This window comes from Prosopis cineraria, unplaced genomic scaffold (genome assembly GCF_029017545.1).
Source record: "Prosopis cineraria cultivar Desert tree isolate PC_DT_omini unplaced genomic scaffold, ASM2901754v1 PC8, whole genome shotgun sequence".
Taxonomy (NCBI): Eukaryota; Viridiplantae; Streptophyta; class Magnoliopsida; order Fabales; family Fabaceae; genus Prosopis; species Prosopis cineraria.
Window position 1 is genome coordinate 22,285,427 of NW_026555339.1, and position 20,116 is coordinate 22,305,542.

At 27.0% G+C, this 20,116-nt stretch overlaps 1 pseudogene; it reads left to right on the forward strand.

Annotated features, from left to right (window-relative positions):
- The first annotated feature begins 3,056 nt into the window (after positions 1-3,056).
- Positions 3,057-9,724, forward strand: LOC129319008 (probable terpene synthase 2; annotated as a pseudogene).
- The last annotated feature ends 10,392 nt before the right edge of the window (positions 9,725-20,116 follow it).

Here is a 20,116-nt window from a genome sequence, read left to right on the forward strand (position 1 = left end):
CAATATTGTCATCTAATGTCTGCATCCAAAGACTTTTCTTTAGGGAACAAGCAAGCATCACTCCTAGCAGAGGTAACTGTCAATGGCGATGCCACATATATTTGAAGGGTGCACATCCACCTCTCATTTTTAGTAAATTACATGAAAGTAGTATAAATTTTGATATTTTGCCCCATCTAGTTATTAGGATTTTGCACATGCCTAAATCATTTTTAATAAACATTTTAACTAATTCAATAATGCTTCATAGTCAATTTTAAACTTTTATTATTATTAAGCATAAAAAAATTATAATCCAAAAGACATATTTATCTTCTAGTTTTATTTCTTTCAAAAGTTAACAATGACCTTACAAATTGTCGTTAAAATAGTTAAGAAAATCCTTTTTTTTTATCCAAAGATTGTGAAAAATGGGCGGCACTATTGATATAATAGTTTAGTACGACTATACTTACGGAAATAATTTTACTAACATTGACAATAAAATTATTATATACTTATTACAAAGTAAAAAAAATCAAGTAGAGAATAATTATAAAATATGGTAATTTAAATTTAAATTGTCAAGCAGAGCCAGGACACTACATGAGCATGTGCAACGTATTTTTTTAAAATTAAAAGCTCAAAAATAATAATTTGAAATTAAAATTACATATTTTATAATTATTCTCTAGTTGATTTTTTTTAATAATGATTATATAATAATTTTATTGTTATTGATATTATGAAAAGTATTTCCTTAAATATAAATGTACTAAACTATTGTTTTAACAGTGAAGCCCATTATTGTGAGCTTTGGAGCAAATAATAAAGGATTATTTAACCATTGCAATAATAATATGTAAAATTAATAAAATACACTTAAAATTATTTGTAACGTTAATTGAAAATTCACGAGTCAGTTGTATATTTTGATTTTTTTCTATTAATTTATAGATAAACAACTTAAGAAATAAAAAAAAATATACTTGAGATTATTTGTAACATTAGTTAAGAAGTTATGAGGGTAAGTTGTGAATTATAAGTTAATCATTTATGATTTTTTAACTATCAATACATAGATAAATTATTTAAAAAATTTACTAAATACGCATAAAATTATTTGTAATTGTAGTTAAAAATTTATAAAAATCAACTATGAATCACAACTTAATTGCTTGTGATTTTTTCTGTTATCATTTAAGAAATCAACAAAAAATATTTAAAAATTTTTATAGTATTAATTAAAAATTTATAAAAGTTTGTTGTGAATTTTAATCCAACTAATAAAAAATAACTTATTACAAATAAAAATAATAATATGTCATTGAAATTTTAATAATTTAAAATTTATAATTAATAAATAATATTTTTTTGAGGTGTCAATGATTTTTTCCTTGTACTACATGTCCTTCATGCCTAATTTTTGTTGTTGGATGTCACTTTCGTGGGATAATGTCATCTAACATCTGCATCCCCTGAATGGAAAACTTAACTTTTTGTAGGGAACAAGCCTATCTCCTAGCAGTGGTTGGCGTCAGTGGCGATGCCATCCACCCTTCATTTTGGGGAAAGTTGTACGAAATTGGTAACAATAATTATTAATATAAAGGACATATTTATCTATTAGTTTTTTTTTCTGAAATTAACAATGATTTCACATATATTAGCATGAGTTATAAAATCCTCCCCCCCCCCCAAAGATCATGAAAAATGGGTAGCACTATTGATATAATAGTTTGCTAGGACTATATTTAAAGAAATACTTCTAATAACATTGACAATAAAATCATTATATACTAATCACAAAATAAAAAAGGACAAGTATAGAATAATTGTAAAATTTGTAATTTTAATTTTAAATTATTATTTTTAAGTTTTAAATTTTAAAAAATATATTGCACCTCCTCACATAAGGACAAGCATCACTCCTAGCGGAGGTAAACTGTCAATGGCGATGCCACATATATTTGAAGGGTGCACATCCACCTCTCATTTTTTAGTAAATTACATGAAAGTAGTGTAAATTTTAATATTTTGCCCCATCTAGTTGTTAGGATTTTGCACATGGCTAAATCATTTTTAATAAACATTTTAACTAATTCAATAATGCTTCATAGTCAATTTTAAACTTTTATTATTATTATGCATAAAAAAATTAATCCAAAAGACATATTTATCTACTAGTTTTATTTCTTTCAAAAGTTAACAACGATCTTACAAATTGTCAGTTAAAATAGTTAAGAAAATCCTTTTTTTTTTATGCAAAGATTGTGAAAAATGGGCGGCACTATTGATATAATAGTTTAGTACGACTATACTTACGGAAATAATTTTACTAACATTGACAATAAAATTATTATATACTAATTGCAAAGTAAAAAAAATCAAGTAGAGAATAATTATAAAATATGTAACTTTAATTTTAATTATCAAGCAGAACCAGACACTACATGAGGAGGTGCAATGTATTTTTTTAAAAAATTAAAAGCTCAAAAATAATAATTTGAAATTAAAATTACATATTTTATAATTATTCTCTAGTTGTTTTTTTCTTAATAATGATTATATAATAATTTTATTGTTATTGATATTATTAAAAGTATTTCCTTAAATATAACTGTACTAAACTATTGTTTTAACAGTGAAGCCCATTATTCATGAGCTTTGGAGCAAATAATAAAGGATTATTTAACCATTGAAATAATAATATGTAAAATCATTGCATTGTTAAATTTTAAAAAAACAATAGATAGATATGTCGTTTAGATTAAATATTATTATGCATATCAACAATAAAAGTCTAAAATTGATTATCAAGAATCATTGAATTCGTTCAAGAGTACAATAAAAATGATCTAGATTTATGGGAGGTGCAAAATCTTATAACTAGAGTGGGCAAAATATCAAAATTTATACCACTTTCATGTAAGGTAACCCAGAATGAGAGGATGCATATGCGCTCCTTAAATATATGTCGCTCTGCCACTTGCAAGTGGCAAGATAATTGAAATTCCTATATATAAATTAGGTTACACACTCAAAGCTAAGATCAAAGAGGCATATCCATATCCATAATGTCTTTCGTAGGTACGCCTCTCGTTACTTCGTCCCCTTGCTCTCGTCGCTCCGGGAATTATCACCCCAGCATTTGGGGAGACCATTTCAGTCAATATGCTTCAGAATCTTCGGTATTCACAATACTTTTTAAACCATTTGTTTGTGTATGGAAAGATAATCATATTTAATTGCATCAACAAGCTTATGGAATATAGTTCATAGGTCTTTTTTTTTTAATTATGTCCTCAAATTCTGTGACCCTAACCCATAATTTGCAATGTTATCAAGAGTGATCTCACAAAGTTCAATTTGCAGGAAGGGACTGACGAAAAGGAGATGGAGGAGGATATTAAAATACTCAAAGAAGAAGTAAGGAAGATGCTTGTGTGTCCGACTGAGAAGCCTGCACAATAGATGAATTTGATCGATGCAATCCAATGTCTAGGTGTGGACTACCATTTTGAACTTGAGATTGACGATCTATTGCAACAGATTCATGACAGTTATATTGAAAGTGGCACAATAACCACTTTCGAAGAATGAGACGACCTGAATGCTCTTGCACTTTTGTTTAGGCTGCTAAGGCAACATGGATATCGCATTTCACCCGGTATTTTAATTTACCCTTTCTATTTCTAATTTGGATATGATGAAACACACTCTTTTAAACAGAAAAGAGAGGTAGGTAAGACTGAGTCTTATTTTTGCTGACAACATGATTCTTAGACTCAGGAAAAACAATCAAACCAAGATAAAATAAACTGTGAACAAGTTTTGTTTTGTTTTATCTCTCTCTCTCTCTCTCTCTAATTCAAAATATAAGCATTTTTTCTTCGTTAACTTTGGTCCAAAATATAAGCAATTTAGTGTTTGTAAAAAAAATTCATTTTATCCATTATATTTATTTATCTATATTACTGTGCTTGTGAATTTATGACATTTTTTTCACTCATCATAAATTAAAATTAAGAAAACAACATATATTTTTATGATAATAGAGATTTTTAGCTTCAAGCAACTGTTTTATTTTTCGCAACTGCCTAATATATGCATTTAAACAAACAAGCAATAAATGGATACAAGTGACATGACAAAAATATTATATGACATGTTATTGATTGTTTCTTCATATGCATACTAGATGTGTTTGAAAAGTTGATAGATGAGCAAGGTAACTTTAAGGAAGAACTAACTACTGATATTGAGGGAATGCTAAGCTTATATGAAGCTTCACGTCTTAGAGTTCATGGAGAAGATATATTGGATGAGGCACTCATTTTCACTACTACTCATCTTGAATCAATGACCAATCGTTTGGATTCATCTCTTGCTACAAAAGTCAATTATAGCTTAAGACACCCACTTCGTAAAAACTACCCCAGACTAGAGGCTTGGCATTATATTTCCTTTTACCAACATGAGTCTGCCCACAATGAAACCTTGCTCACCTTTGCAAAGTTGGATTTCAACATGCTTCGAAAGTTATATCAACGTGAAGTTGGAAATGTTTCCAAGTAAGTTTTCCTAAACTGATGGCCATAATAATTAGGGAGAATGATATTTTAGTCCCGAAACAATTAATTTATAACAGTTAAGTCTCCAATAAAATTTTCTGTAAAATCAGTTGTAAGTATTAATTAAATAGTTGTGAATTTAAAATTTTTAATTACAAATAAGATACTTAAATTCTAAATATACGTCTGCATTTGCAATTGGGATTCTTATTTGCAGCTATTTGAATAAATATTTGCAACGTAATTTTCCAAAAAATTTTACAAAGACTTAACTGTTATAAATTCTTTATTTTAGGACTTTATTGTCATACTCTAGGACCTATAATTTATGGGCAGATTTACCATTTAATCCTATATTTTTAATATTAATTATTAACACTTTTTTGGTACAATATTCTCTTTTAATTTTTGAAAATAGTACAATATTACTCCTACCATTAACAAATAGTAACTCTAACTGTTAATTAATTAAAAATTATAGAAAAGAACCTCAAAAATTACAAAAAAGGATTGAGAAATTTTTTGGGTCCTTTTTTTTTTGTAATTTTGGATCCTTTTATAAAATTTTTTTGTTCTTTTCCATAATTTTATGATCAATTAAGAATTAAAGTTAAATTTTATTAATGGTAAGAGTGTTATTGCACCACTTCTAAAACTTGAAAATGAACATTGCACTAAAAATGAGTTTAAAATCTAAAACATTCCTAAATATACAGTTTAAGAGTGAAATTGCTCTTTAACCTTTTAATATATAGTAATTGGAATAGTGATTTTTTATATAATATATGCCCTACTAAAGTCTTAATTATAGATTTTGATTATATACAGATGGTGGAAAGAATTAGATTTTGCCAAAAAGCTTCCTTTTGCCCGAGATAGATTGGTGGAATCTTACTACTGGATACTGGGAGTGTATTTTGAGCCATACTATTCTCTAGCAAGAAAAATAACTACCAAAGTTCTTTGCTTCATATCAGTCCTTGATGATATTTACGACGTGTATGGTACACTTGAAGAGTTGCAACTCTTGACCACAGCGATTGAGAGGTTTGATCACTTGCCAACTTCAAATCGATAAGCAAACATCTTTATATATATATATATAATATATATATATATATATATATATAATTGGCTTCCCTCCACTGCAATTGAAAAAGCTGTGCAAATCTAGACTATTAAATTAGATTTGATGATATAAATTTATTATTTTTTAAAAGGTGTAAATTATTATATATCATTAAAATTTAATTTGAACAGTTTATATTTGCAATAGAAGTGTAGTAGAGAAAAAATTTAGTGGAGAAAAACCAAGTCCTTTTTTTGGTTAAATATTAAATTTGTCCCTATATTATAGATCTAAGAATATGTGAGACCATAAACTCATTTTAATGTGATGTTTTTCTTTAACTTTTAAAAATGATGCAATATGACTTCTATTGTTAACAAATATTAACTTATATTATTAGTTGACTAAAAAATTACAAACAAAGACCACAAAATTTTCTTTACTATAAGTTTTGAGGTTCTTTTCTATAATTTTCAAGTCATTTAGTTAAAATTAACTTTTATTAATGATAGGGGTGATATTATATTGTTTTTAAAAAGTTGGAAGGAAATATTGCATAAAAAATGAGTTTAAAATCCTACACGCTTCTGCACCTATAGTTTAAAGGTAAAATTTTCCTTTAATCCTTTTTTCTTTTCTCTTATTTTTTTTAATTCAAGTAGAGAATTTGGTTTACCTACAAGTCCAGATTAAGAGAGTTCTGGAAATGCCATTTCAGATGGCATATCACGTGCGTTGATTTTCTGCCAGAATACATGAAGTTCTTTTATGAAGCACTTTTTGATATTTATGAAGACATCAAGCAAGAAATGACCAAGGAAGGAAGAGCATTTTGTGTAAAGTATGCCAAAGATGAAGTAAGATACTTTTTTTTTTTTTTTGCTTTCATGCCTCCATTAATTTTCAGAAAGTAACATTTGGTTAAATTTTCTCATCAAATATATCAGTTCTTTCAATATATAAGAATAATTTTATCAAAGAAAATATAAGAATAATTAATGTTTAGAGAATTAATTTGCAGATCCATGTAATTTCTTTCAATTTTGAATGAGGTTCCTATAATTTATTTTGTTTTGATTAAACCCTTATAATTTTGATCTATTGAATTTATTAATCCCTGAATATTAAAATTCTTGATTTTTGAAAAATAAAATTCATTCAAACCTTTTATGTTCTTATTAAAAGACTATATAAATTTTTAATTAATTACATAATTTTATAACTCAAAATTTATATAATAATAGGTGTCTTTGAAATAATTTTTATGCATACAGAATTTTCATAAAAATTTTAAAAAATTATAATAATATTATTAAATCAATTTTTTTCTTTTTTGACAAAACATATTAAATAAAATTATATAGAAACTTTAATACTGTTTTAAATTTTAGAAAGTTAATTATACATTTATAATTTTAACCTTCAAAGACTAACATATCTAATGGATTAAACTATAAAAGCTTTATTAAAACAAATACAAGAACTTACTTCTAAATTGAGGAAAACTATAAAAACTTGTAGATTAATTTTCCTATTAATGTTTACAGGGCAAAATCACAATTTGGCCCTTGAAATATAGGCCAAGGAGCATATGAGAATTTAAACTTGTTTTCAGTGCATTTGCATCCCTAAACATTTAAAATCATAGTATCTCTCCTTACTGTAAGTTTTGACCGTTAGTTAACTAAAAAATTATAGAAAATATTTAAAAGAATCACATTAAAGGATCAAAAAATTACATAAAATTACCAAAAAAAACTCATAATTTTTTAGTTAACTAATGGTCAAAGTTAATGATAGGAGGAGATTGCCATGATTTTAAATATTAAGGGATGAAAATGAACCAAGGACAAATTTAAAATCTTAAATACCCATAGGCCTATAACTTTAGAGCCCAATTACAATTCTACTCGTGTTTATATACATATAAAGACTCCATTAGATGACGTTAATAATAAAAAAATTTATGATGAAATTTTAAATGGAATTAAAGTTTCTTTTTTAAAAAAAACAATCACAAAAATTCTGCAATGCCTTATTTGCGACAAAACAATCTGCCTTATATGAAATCCATACCCAAAATCGATTTGCAATATTTTATTATTATTTTCATCACAGATTGCTGTGTGATTAAAAAAATAAACTACTTGAGAAATTACGTTCCTTCTCTTTTTCTAATAACAAATTACATTCATTCTCTTCGTATTCCTTTGCATTATTCTATGAGTTCCTCACCCTTTGGTTTAAAATATAAGCAACTTTCAACAATAATTCACAGACCAATAAAATTCTTATTTTTATGAAAATATATATTGTTTTCTTTTTGTACTTTTAGTTCTAATTTATGATGAGTGAGAACCAAGGTAATAAATTCACAGTTAACACAAGAATCTAGATTAATAAATTATTTATATTTTGGATCAAGGTTAGCTAAAACAATGACTTATATTCTGCACCAAAAAAACCATAATTGGGATTGTTGGTTGACAGATGAAAAGGTTGGCGCAAGCCTATATGGTTGAGGCCAAGTGGTTTAATAGCAATTGTATACCAACCATGGACTGCCACGTCATTCATTGGGATGGGAAATATTGCTACAGAGGAAGTCTTTCAATGGGTCGCCAAGGACCCTAAAATCTTTAGAGCTTTAGAAATTACTGGGAGGCTTCTTGATGACATCATGAGCAGCGAGGTAACTAATTACAATAATCAATTTTTTTTTGGCACACAATTACAATAATCAATTTATCAAAGAATAATTTTACTTTTAAACTATAAGTTAAAAAACATATGGGATAAGCTTACTTTTAATATATAATGTTTTGCTTTTTAACTTTTGAAAACAGATAATGTCACCCCTATTATTAATAAAAGTTAATTTTAATTGTTAGTTTACCAAAAATTACAAAAAAGAATTCCAATAGGTATAAAAAAATAATTGAAAAAGACCCAAAAATTACAAATAATGACTCATCAAAATTAAAGGAAGGGGCCATAAGAAAAAAATTTGGTCATTTTTTATAATTTTTGATCAACTAATAGTTAAATTTAACATTAATTTATTAATAATATGGGTAATATTTTACCATTTTGAAATATTAAAAAAAAATATTGTACTAAAATTAAGTTTAGGATTGCAGACACTCTAGAACTTTTAGTATAAAGGAAAGTTTGCCACCTAAACCATCAATTTATAACTTATTTTCTTTAATATTATAAATCGAGTACGTTTTCGTTAGATCATCAATATAAAATAGGGGAAATTGCTAAGAAGGACCAAGAGGTAGACTTATTTGGAAAAATGTCTAAAGTCCTTCAAGTGAATAAAGATGATGACGAAGTACATTTTTTTTATATCATCAATATAAAATGGGGAAAACTAGCTAAGAAGGACCAAGAGACAAATTTATTTAGAAAAAAGATGGTCATTCAAGTGAATCAAGATTATGACCATAATTCACGTAATCTTAATTCATTGCAAGGACCTTGATCCTTTTCCAAAATATCTTTGCCTCATGGTCCTTCTTACCAATTTGTCCAATAAATATTATTCATGGATTGAGATTCTATGATTGACTAACACAGGGTTGTGCAATGAGAGAGTAACACATGATGATTTTTAATAAAACTAGTCTTTAGAAGTTATTGCCTTTCAATAACGGGGAAAAAGTAATCTAATGCTCACTAATTACTCAACTTAATAATTAATTTAATTTGTATTTGTATTCATTAGCATGAGCAAAAGAGAGGGCATGTTGCTTCTGCCATTGAGTGTTATATGAAGCAACATGGTGTGGAGAAAGAAGAAGCCATTGATGAGTTCAACAAGCAAGTGGTAAGTGCATGGAAGGATGTAAATGAGGAACTGCTTAACCCCACCGAATTGGCAAAACCTTTGTTGATGAGAGTTTTAAATTTCAGTCGTACAGCTGATGTGATTTACAAGGATTCTGATTCCTACACTTTCTCTACAGAATCAACAAAGGATCGCATTACATTTTTACTGTTAAATCTATTGGCTCTTTAAAAATGTGAAGAAGGATGTTCTAGAGAAGTTTATGCTGATATGCTATTGTTAATTAATAAAGTTTGATATCATGAGACCCAAAATCCAATGACTTGGGGGCAAGTCTTTGCCCTTTATCTTTATGTTGTTGCCATTTGGATAGTCATTTTAGCATTCTCATGCTTGCTTGTATCAATAGTTATGTAAGAGAAAATAAATGAAGTACGAGTTTATTAAAATTTGAAATTTATCATGCGTCTAAATTCACATATATAGTTCATGTAACGACAATAACATTATGTTTTGAAATGTAGTTTCTAGATTTGTCATACAAATACTTGTTTAATTTTCTATAATGACCAAGAAATTCAAATATCTCTGGTGCGAATTGTAACGATCAAAATACACAGATTATACAGATTAAGAGATAAAACTGAGATACTCACGTTTTAATGTTCAATAATCCATAAGCTGAGTAAATCAATAAGTTTCAGATCATCAAAACAAAACTATAATAATGAACTAACACAATGACACCAGAAAGGAGGGAAGGAGAAAGAAGAGACATAACAGACGAAGCGTACGGCAAGAGAATGCTCGACAATATTCTTCACGTCCTCCGCTTCTCTTCTTGCCCTTCTATATACCCAACTTACTTCCCATTAGGTGTAAACTTAAAAACCCACTCCACATTTGTCCTCAGCCCAACCATTGCACGAACCCATGAGGGAAGGATCCCATGAACTCACAACCAATCCGAATATGTGCACTTCAAGAAAGTTAAATTGACCCATTGAAACCCTTGAGTACCAACGAACCTTAAAAGAAAAATATTACTAATTAAATCCTCTAAATTACAAATAAATCTATATAGACAATTATTATTCTTTACCTACATACGTAAAAGAGAGAAATATCATTTAAACCAACCATTTTGATAAGCTACTAGAAGATTATAGGAACACCAATGCTACAAATATTAATAAGTAATTAAAAATATCATATTTGCTTTAACAACATCTTATTCAAATATTAAATATTTTAATATGTAATAATTTAAATATAACTATTTATAAATATTACTCCAAGATTATATATATAAATCATCTTTTAAAAAGTAATAGATCAACTTCTGTTTAAGAGGTTTATAGGTGAATATGTTTTTCACACTAGTTGAGTTGTGAATTAAAATGGTGTGAAAAATTATATAAGTCTTGATTCAAAATTTATAACTCCTTCAAAAACTTGTGTATCGTTAAAGCTGACTTATAAATTGTGTGTTAAGATTTATAAATGATTAAAGTTCAATTTTGTTTTTGAAATATACCATCAGTAGCGCTAAGTGTTGTATATTCTACTTTGATCCAATCAACCCTTTAAACGTTAAAAATCAAATCACCTAATATCCTGCCGTTCAGAGCAAATGCCCATTATCTTAAAAATGTAGGGCCGACATATGATCTACATGGCATCCAAGTGGATGCCTAGTGATAACTTAAAAAAAAAAAAAAATTCTTCGCTGTTTAGTTTCCAGCAAACAAATTCAAGGCACCCAATGCAACCAGTGGTGGAGGCAAATGAGAAGAGCCCTTTCAGCTCCGTGACCGCTGGCGAGTTCTACGCTCGTGGTGGATCTTATTGCCACCCATTCTCCTTCTCGAAATTATTGCCCTCGTCCACAGCTTCAACGGCATAAATCCAACTAGTTTGTCCATCTCATCGCCATTCACTTGACCACTTTCGATCACCAAGGCTGCAGCTTTTTCGACGCCTTTCTTTCTTGCTATGATTCTTCTCTTCCTTATATATTCCTTCCTCTACTCCAAGTCGTCCTTTGTTGCTTCCTCCTCCAATCTTTGCATTCTCACCAGTTTCCTTCGGTTCTGGTTTGTGGGATTTATTTTTTTTTAAAAAAAATGGGTTTGATTTTTTTATTCCTATGTTGTTGTTTGCCATCAAGCATTACTACAAGTGTAGGAGTCGTCACAAGTATAGAGAGTTTTCCAAGAATATTGTTCCTACAAGGATTTAAGCAAAAGAAAGTTAAAAATTCACTATTTAGCTTTGAGTTAGGTTGAACAAAATTAAATAAAAAGCTTGTGCAGGAGTAATGAAAATTAGATTAAAAAGTATTTTAAAACAAGTAAATGGTTAAACCTTTGACTTCAACAGGTAAGAACTTAGGATTATCTCTCCCTTTTTTATTTTATAAAACTTAAATTGATTCTTCTCAAACAAATTTTTAATGAAAATACGTGTTAGTCTAATATTTTAATTTATTTGAAAAATCTTTCTCAAAATTAAGTATATTTGCAAATACTAAAACTTCACAATCTCTTGAAAACAATTAATGAAAACACAACTTTTAAGCTCCATCTTAATGCATGAGACTATGAAGTATTAATAAAATATCTATATTTTATCAACAAAATCATCCATTTATCTTTGTAAATTTCAAGGCCAACATTATTTTATTCAAGTTCTACACCTAAATTAACTTTTTCAAGCATAACTCAAGTGAACAAAACAATCTAAATGGTGAGCAAGTATTTAGAAACATTAAGCATAGGATAAAATAAACACATAAATATTATTAACTATCTAAAGAGAGGAATAATCAAGTCTTAATTAATCCATATAGATGTTAGAAATAATCCTAGAACAAGTAAACTAGCTACTCATGTTCAGAAAAGAGCAACAAATATCTAAATATTTAGCACCCATATCAGAAACAAAGAGAGAAAAGGGAAGAGGGAGAAGTCTGTGGCGCTGAACAAGGAGGAGAAGAAGGAGAATGTTCGACCATACCCACACTACGGCAAGAACAAAGATGAAAGAGAAGAATTGAACATTAAACACAAAAGATAGAGGAAAGACAAGCTCCACCCAACTCACAGTTGGCGATGCAGAGAGAGAGAGGAAAGAATCTTCGATGCTGCTACAATCGATGGAGGAATGGAGTAAGCGGGAGACTCCATCACTCTCGTGGTCATCAATGACAAACGAGACGGAAGGCAAAGAAGAGAGGTTGAAGAAGGAAGAGGACAGAGGATGCGGAGGATTTTTTTCTAATGGGTTCCCAAATTGTTGATTGGTTTTGGAAGGGAAATTTATGGAGAAGATGAATTAAAAAAAAAAAATTCTGGTGCTATATTACCATTTCTTTCAGAGGGCATTTTGATAGTTCCACGAAGGACTGAAATAATAAAAATAAAATTTCCCTCTTGTTTTAGTAGGATTTGAACTAAGAACCTATTAAGCAAGAATCAAATGCAATGCCACCAAGCCTCCAACACTTGTAATTTTCCCCAACAACTAATAAAAATACAAAAAATTTTCTTGTTACCTATTCTACGTTTATAAATATTCTGGGTTATTACAAAAAATAACCTTAAAAAGTACCCTTTAAGAAAATTAGTACTATTTAAGTGTCTTAAATTACAAATAAATACCATGAGACAAATAAAATATTATTTTGTAAAGGACAAAAATATTATTTTGACCAACTGACTATATCTTATTAAAATATTGATATTTTAATATGTAAATATTAATTATTATCATAATTATTATTTATAAATATTTTTCCAAAGTTTATAAATCAGCTTTTCAAAATTAACAAATTAACTAGTATATCCGACATTTATAAGTAAACGTATTTCACATTAATTTATTTGTAAATTAAATTACTGTATTATTGATGAATTATAAGTTTTCTTCTAAAATTTACAAGTGTACCTTCAAAAATTTGCAACTCACTAAATTTTGAAAACGCCCACCTCTGCCTTTTCAAGTAAATATTTTTTATTTTGCTAATATTATTATTTAATAATTATTTAATTTGATATTAACAGTGATTAATAATAATTATTATTATTATCTTTCTTTTTTTTCACCAAATGTTTAGGTCATTAATTAGTATGTTAATAAGATAAAATTTCTTACATTATATATCTTATAATTATAATAATACTGAAAATCATTATATTAATTATTTAAAATTATATATATTTAATTTTTTAAACAACTCGGGTGGAATTTCCTGAGGTTGGAAATGCTACCTGATGTATTTTGTCTTAAATAATTTAATTATATATTCAAAATTTACTTAAATTAGCTCATTTATTATATTAAATTCATCGTGAAAATAATTAATAATAATGATACTAAAAGTTATTATATTTATTATAATATAGTAATAATATTTATGATTATATATAGTACTAGTAATTATTAAAATTATATATATTTAATTAATAACTTTGTGGGTGTAATTAAAAGCCTAGAAATGATATTTCCATTCTCGAGAATTTTGAAGTTTTGAAATTTTAAAATTTAAAAGCTCTCGGATGGCCTGGGGATGGCATCTCCACCCTTTAGAAACGCCACTTGAAGCTTTAAATTTTAAAATTTAAATGCCCCCAAGTGGCATTTTTAAAGGATGAAAATGTCACCTCTAGCTTGTAAATTTAAATTTATTTTATTATGATAATAATAATATTTAATAATTATATACTCCCTCTATTGAAAAATGTAAGGCATTTTTTGAAAAGTTAAATATTCAAAAATGTAAAATATTTTTAGTCTTTGGAGGTATAATTATTATCTTTTTTCAAAAGTGCCCCTATTGATACTAACTTTATATTTATTATAGGATATTTAATAGGGGTAAATATGAAAAGACAGGATTAGTTTGAAAGTAGATAATTACTTTATTGGGGGTGAGATTAGATTAAAAATGCCTTACATTTTAATAGAGGGAGTATATACTTTAATAATAAAACTAATAAATTAATAATAATAAAAATTATTATATTTCTTTTTTAAAGTTTAAGTGAGTAATTATTATATTAATAACATTGTATTTCTTATATTAAAGTTCTTATAATTATAATAATACTAAACATCATTATATGAATTATTTAAAATTATGTTTTTTAAATTTTTTTAAAAATAAATTTTGTGGTGTTTTGTTATTAAAAGCCACTTGATAGTTCCATAATAAGAAGTTGTGGCATTTCATGTAAAAAATGCCACATCTTGTTATTTTACTAAAACTGTAAATAAAAGAATAATTGATAAGCAGTGTCATATTTGATATAAGAAATGTCACCTAAGATCTTTTAGCTTTAATTTTAGTGGCTTTTTGTTTTTAATTGCTATAAAATACATGCTACTAAATCTCATTTTTGTAGCAGTGAATTTTCTTCTAGGGTATTTTTTTTTATAATTTTCAAGATCTTTTCCATAAGTTTTTGGGTCATCTAAATGGTTAAAGTTAACACTTGTTAACTATAAAGGCAACATTACATTGTTTTCAAATGTTGAAAATAAACATTGCACAATAAAAAAAGTTTAGAAGACCAAATGCCCCAATGCAAATAATTAAAGGGTGAAATCTTCGTTTAACTGTAATGTCTGTGTTTAATTATATCACAAATAAAAACTAAGATACTTTCATGATATTTCGATAATCAAATGTTCACTAATTACTCAACTCAATAATTAGTTTAATTTGTATTTGTTAGCATGAGCAAAAGAGTGGGCATGTTGCTTCTGCCATTGAGTGTTACACGAAGCAGCATGGTGTGAAGAGAGAAGAAGCCAATGATGAGTTAAACAAGCAAGTGATAAGTGCGTGGAAGAATGTAAATGACGAATTGCTTAACCTCACCGAATTGGGAAAACCTTTGTTGATGCGAGTTTTAAACTTTAGTCGTACATTTGATGTGATTTACAAGGATTCTGATTCCTACACTTTCTCTACAGAATCAATAAAGGATCGCATTACATCTTTACTGATAAATCAATTGGCTCTTTAAAAATGTCAAGAATGTTCTAGAGAAGTTTATGTTGGTATACTATTGCTAATTAATAAAGTTTGATAATGAGATCCAAAATCCAATTACTTGGGGGCAAGTCTTTGCCCTTTATCTTTACGTTGTTACCATTTGGATAGTCATTTTAGCATTCTCATGCTTGCTTGTATCAATAGTTATGTAAGAGAAAATAAATAAAGTACGAGTTTTTAAAAATTTGAAATGTATTTTACGTCTAAATTCACATATATAGTTCATGTAATCACAATAAAATATTGAAATGTAGTTTCTAGATTTTTCATGCAAATACTTGTTTAATTTTCTATAATGACCAAGAAATTCAAATATGTCTAGCGCAAATTGTAACGATCAAAATACACAGATTATACAGATTAAGAGATAAAACTGAGATACTTATGTTTTAATGTTCAATAATCCATAAGCTGAGTGCATCAATAAGTTTCAGATCATCAAAACAAAACTATAATAATGAAATAACACAATGACACCAGAAAGGAGGGAAGGAGAAAGAAGAGACATGACAGAGGAAGCGTACAGCAAGAGAATGCTCAACAATATTCTTCACTTCCTCCACTTCTCTTCTTGCCCTTCTATATACCCAACTAAATTCCGTTGGACCCACATTTTTTGCCCCATAAATACCTCTGGCCCAATAGGTGTGAACTCAAAATCCCACTCCCTATTTGTCTTGAGACCATCCATTGCACTAACCCATTAGGGAAGGATCGCATGAACTCACAACCAATCTGAATATGTGCACTTCAAGAAAGTTAAACAAAGGCCTGATGAACCCTTGATTACTAACGAGTAACGAACCTTATAAGAAAAATATTATTAATAAGTCCCCTAAATTACAAATAAATCTCAATAGAATAATACTTTTTCCGATCCTATTTATAAGATACTTTCTACAAGTAATATTTGGTCCAAAATATAGGATACCTTATAAAAATTAAATTATTTTTTTTTAATTTTATCCATTCTTAATTAACGTGGAGGTATTTAATATAGTTATATTATTATTTAAGGCCAAGGGTAAAAATAAAAATACATTTCATTTTTTTATGATATAAAAAAAACTAACTTTTCTTAAAACGCGTGAAACATTTAAAATTGTTCTATAATAAAGACCAGAGGGAGTATTATTCTTTACCTATGTAAAAGACAAAAACATCATTTAAACCAACTATTTTGATCAGCTACTAGGTAATTATCAAATCACCAATGTTACAAATATTAGTAAGTAATTAAAAATATCATATTTTTTTAATAGGATCTTCTTAAGATATTTAATATTTTAATATGTAATAATTTAAATATAATTATTTACGAATATTACTCTAAGATTATATATAAATCGTCTTTTTAAACTTAACAACTTAACAACTCAACTTGTGTATTTGAGGTTTATAGGTGAATAAGTTTTTCACACTAGTTGAGTTGTGAATTAAAATGGTGTGAAAAATTATAATTCTTCATTCAAAATTTATAACTCCTTCAAAAACTTGTGTATCTTTAAAATTGACTTATGAATTGTGTGTTAAGATGTATAAATGGCTAAAGTCCATTTTTATCTTTGAACTATACCCTCAAGAACACTAGGTGTTGTTTACTCTACTTTGATCTAATTGACTCTTTAAACTTTCAAAACCGAATTACCCAATGTCCTACTGTTAAGTTAGAGCCAACGCCTATTATCTTGAATCTGCATCGCATCTAAGTGGATGGCTAGTCATAATTTTAAAAAAAATTCCTCGCTCTTCAGTCTCCAGCAACTCAAGCTAATTATTTGGACTCAAACTTCTAGCAACAAGGACTCAAATTAATATTATTAAATGTTAATATATGCCTATATAACAATCTGCATGCTATTTAAATCATAAAAATTGAAGAAAAAAATTGATATCTAAAACATATTAAACTTTTAACAAAATTAAAATATAAATTACAAGTTATTTATAAATTTTCTTTAATTTGAGATAAATAAATTTTATTTAAATATTGTTAAAGTTTTATGGTTACCAAAAAATTATTTTATTATTTTTATATGTATATTATTTTAAAAATATTAAATTAATCACAGTTAGTTTGACCACAATTCAACCCTGGTCCGATGATTAACTCTTGAACTACTGCCTTATCTGGTGTGATGATCGATCTAATTTTTAAAATCTTGATATTTATAGGAAAATGTGTTTGTTTACATTATATAAGCTATAAAGTAAAATAATTTAGTAAGTTAAAAGACTTCGTTCAAAATTTATGGATCCCCACTAAGAAATTTGCATTTAGAGTATAACAAATCCATTCACTTGTAAAGTACAAGTACACTAATTAAGTTATAAGTTTCTGGATAATTTGTAAATATTAAAAGTTGACTTTTTAAATTGTGCATGGTCATTTGTAAATAATGATAATATTTAAATGATTATATATATTAAAGTATATGAAAAACAAATATATTATTTTTAATTACTTATTGATGTTGTTGCCAATAATAATGATCTAATAGTTAGCCAAATTGGCTAATTAAAATAATACTATGATTTTTTACATGGGTAAAAATCTATTGGAATTTATTTATAATTTAATAGATTTGAAATTTTTTACATGGGTAAAAAGCATTACTATTTGAAATTTTAGTTTCATGACATTTATAAAATGTTATAATTTTCAAAGCTATGTAAAGTCTCAACTTGCATTTCATTAACTAATGAAATGCCAAGTTATTATTGTACTAGCAAAGGTGTTTACTTTAGGAAATGCTGCCTCTCTAATTATTATTTTTTAAAATAAAACGAAAGGTGGAGTTTCCTCTTGAAAGAAATGCCACCTTTGTGTTTTTCATTTATTTTTTAAAAAACAAATAGAAGTGGTATTTCTTCATCTCTAAACTATGGGTACTACTCTGAACATTATGTGAGTTGGTTCCATTAGTTGAGCATGCAAGCCAAATATTTTTTTTCATTCATCTCCAATATTAGGGTATTCAAAATTAATTTTTTTTTTCACTGAGGAGAATTTGCAAAGTGCCTAAACTTATCATCTTTAATCCTTTCATTCTCATGCCATGTCAACAGATTGGCAATTTTTACATTTCCGGACACATGTGCCTAAATTTCAATATAATGGAAAATACCATAGTACCTTCTCAAGACTTGATTTCTTCTCATATCGTGATGCTTTTCATTTAGGGCACTTCCTAATAACCAATACTTATTACAAAATAAGATGTAATTTTTAAGATATACATGTATTTTCTCATAGCACAAGCAATTGAACAAAGCATTTGCTGGGCCTCATATATTTTGCTGGGAAGTTCATTACCATCTAAGAACATATCTTCTAAAGCACTAAGCAATAGACTTTTTTTAAATTTTAATTATTTTTATAAATATAAAAAATTAATAATTAAGTTATTTAATTAGATATACACTTAATTTTTTTAAATTAAATGCATTTATTATATCAAAATCATGATTAAAATAATATAGATAAAATAATGATGATGAATATATTAATTATAATTATAAAAATAATATTTATGAATATATTGAGTATTTAAAATTTAATAATAATGATGTTTCCAGCCTAGGAAAATGCCCCCAGTGTGGAAAGTGGAAACGCTACCTTTGCTTTTTTAAATGAATATTTTTTATTTTGATAATAATACTATTTAACAATTATTTAATTTGATATTAACGCTAATTAATAATAATTATTATTATATTTATTTTTATAAAATGTTTAGGTGATTAATTAGTATATTAATAACATAGCATTTCTTATATTATATATGTTATAATTATAATAATACTGAAAATCATTATATTAATTATTTAAAATTATATATATTTAAATTTTTAAATAACTCAGGTGGCATTTCCTAAGGTTGGAAATGCTACTTGATATATTTTGCTTTCAATTATTTTTATAAACATAATAATTAATAATTAAATAATTAAATTATATATATTTAATTTATTTAAATTAGCTCATTTATTAATTATAATTCATGGTAAAAATAATTAAATAATAATGATAATAAAAATTATTATATTTCTTATAATTATAGTAATAATATTTATGACTATATTTAATATTTAATAATTATGAAAATTATATATATTTAATTCATAAATTTTGTGGGAGCAATTAAGAGCCTAGAGGGGATGTTTTCATTCTCAGGATCTAACACTATGTTTGATAGATTTTTTTTAGGAGGGAATGAAATAGAAGGGGATGGTTAAAAGACTTAATCTATTATTTGTGTATTTTTATTTTTAAAGAAGAATGTAATGGCAAGGAAGGACCTCTAAAGCCCTCCTTTGCCATCCATGGCTCAATATTTTTTGTGCACCCAAATTGGGGGGTCAAGGATGAAATGTCACAATATAATTATTTCATTTACAAAATTACCTCTAACCTCATATTCTAATAAAAAAAATCTCATTTGTTATTTTCATTTTTCAGCCATCTCTCTCACCTTCTATTCGGGTTGCACATAGGCAAGGTTAGGCTAAGCATCACCCCAGCTTGGTGCCCAGCCCAATGTATAGTTGGGCATCAAGATGGCCCGATTAACCCAAAAATATTTTTACAAGTATTTTTTTAAAAATATATAAAAAAAATTTTCCTTAAAAATTAT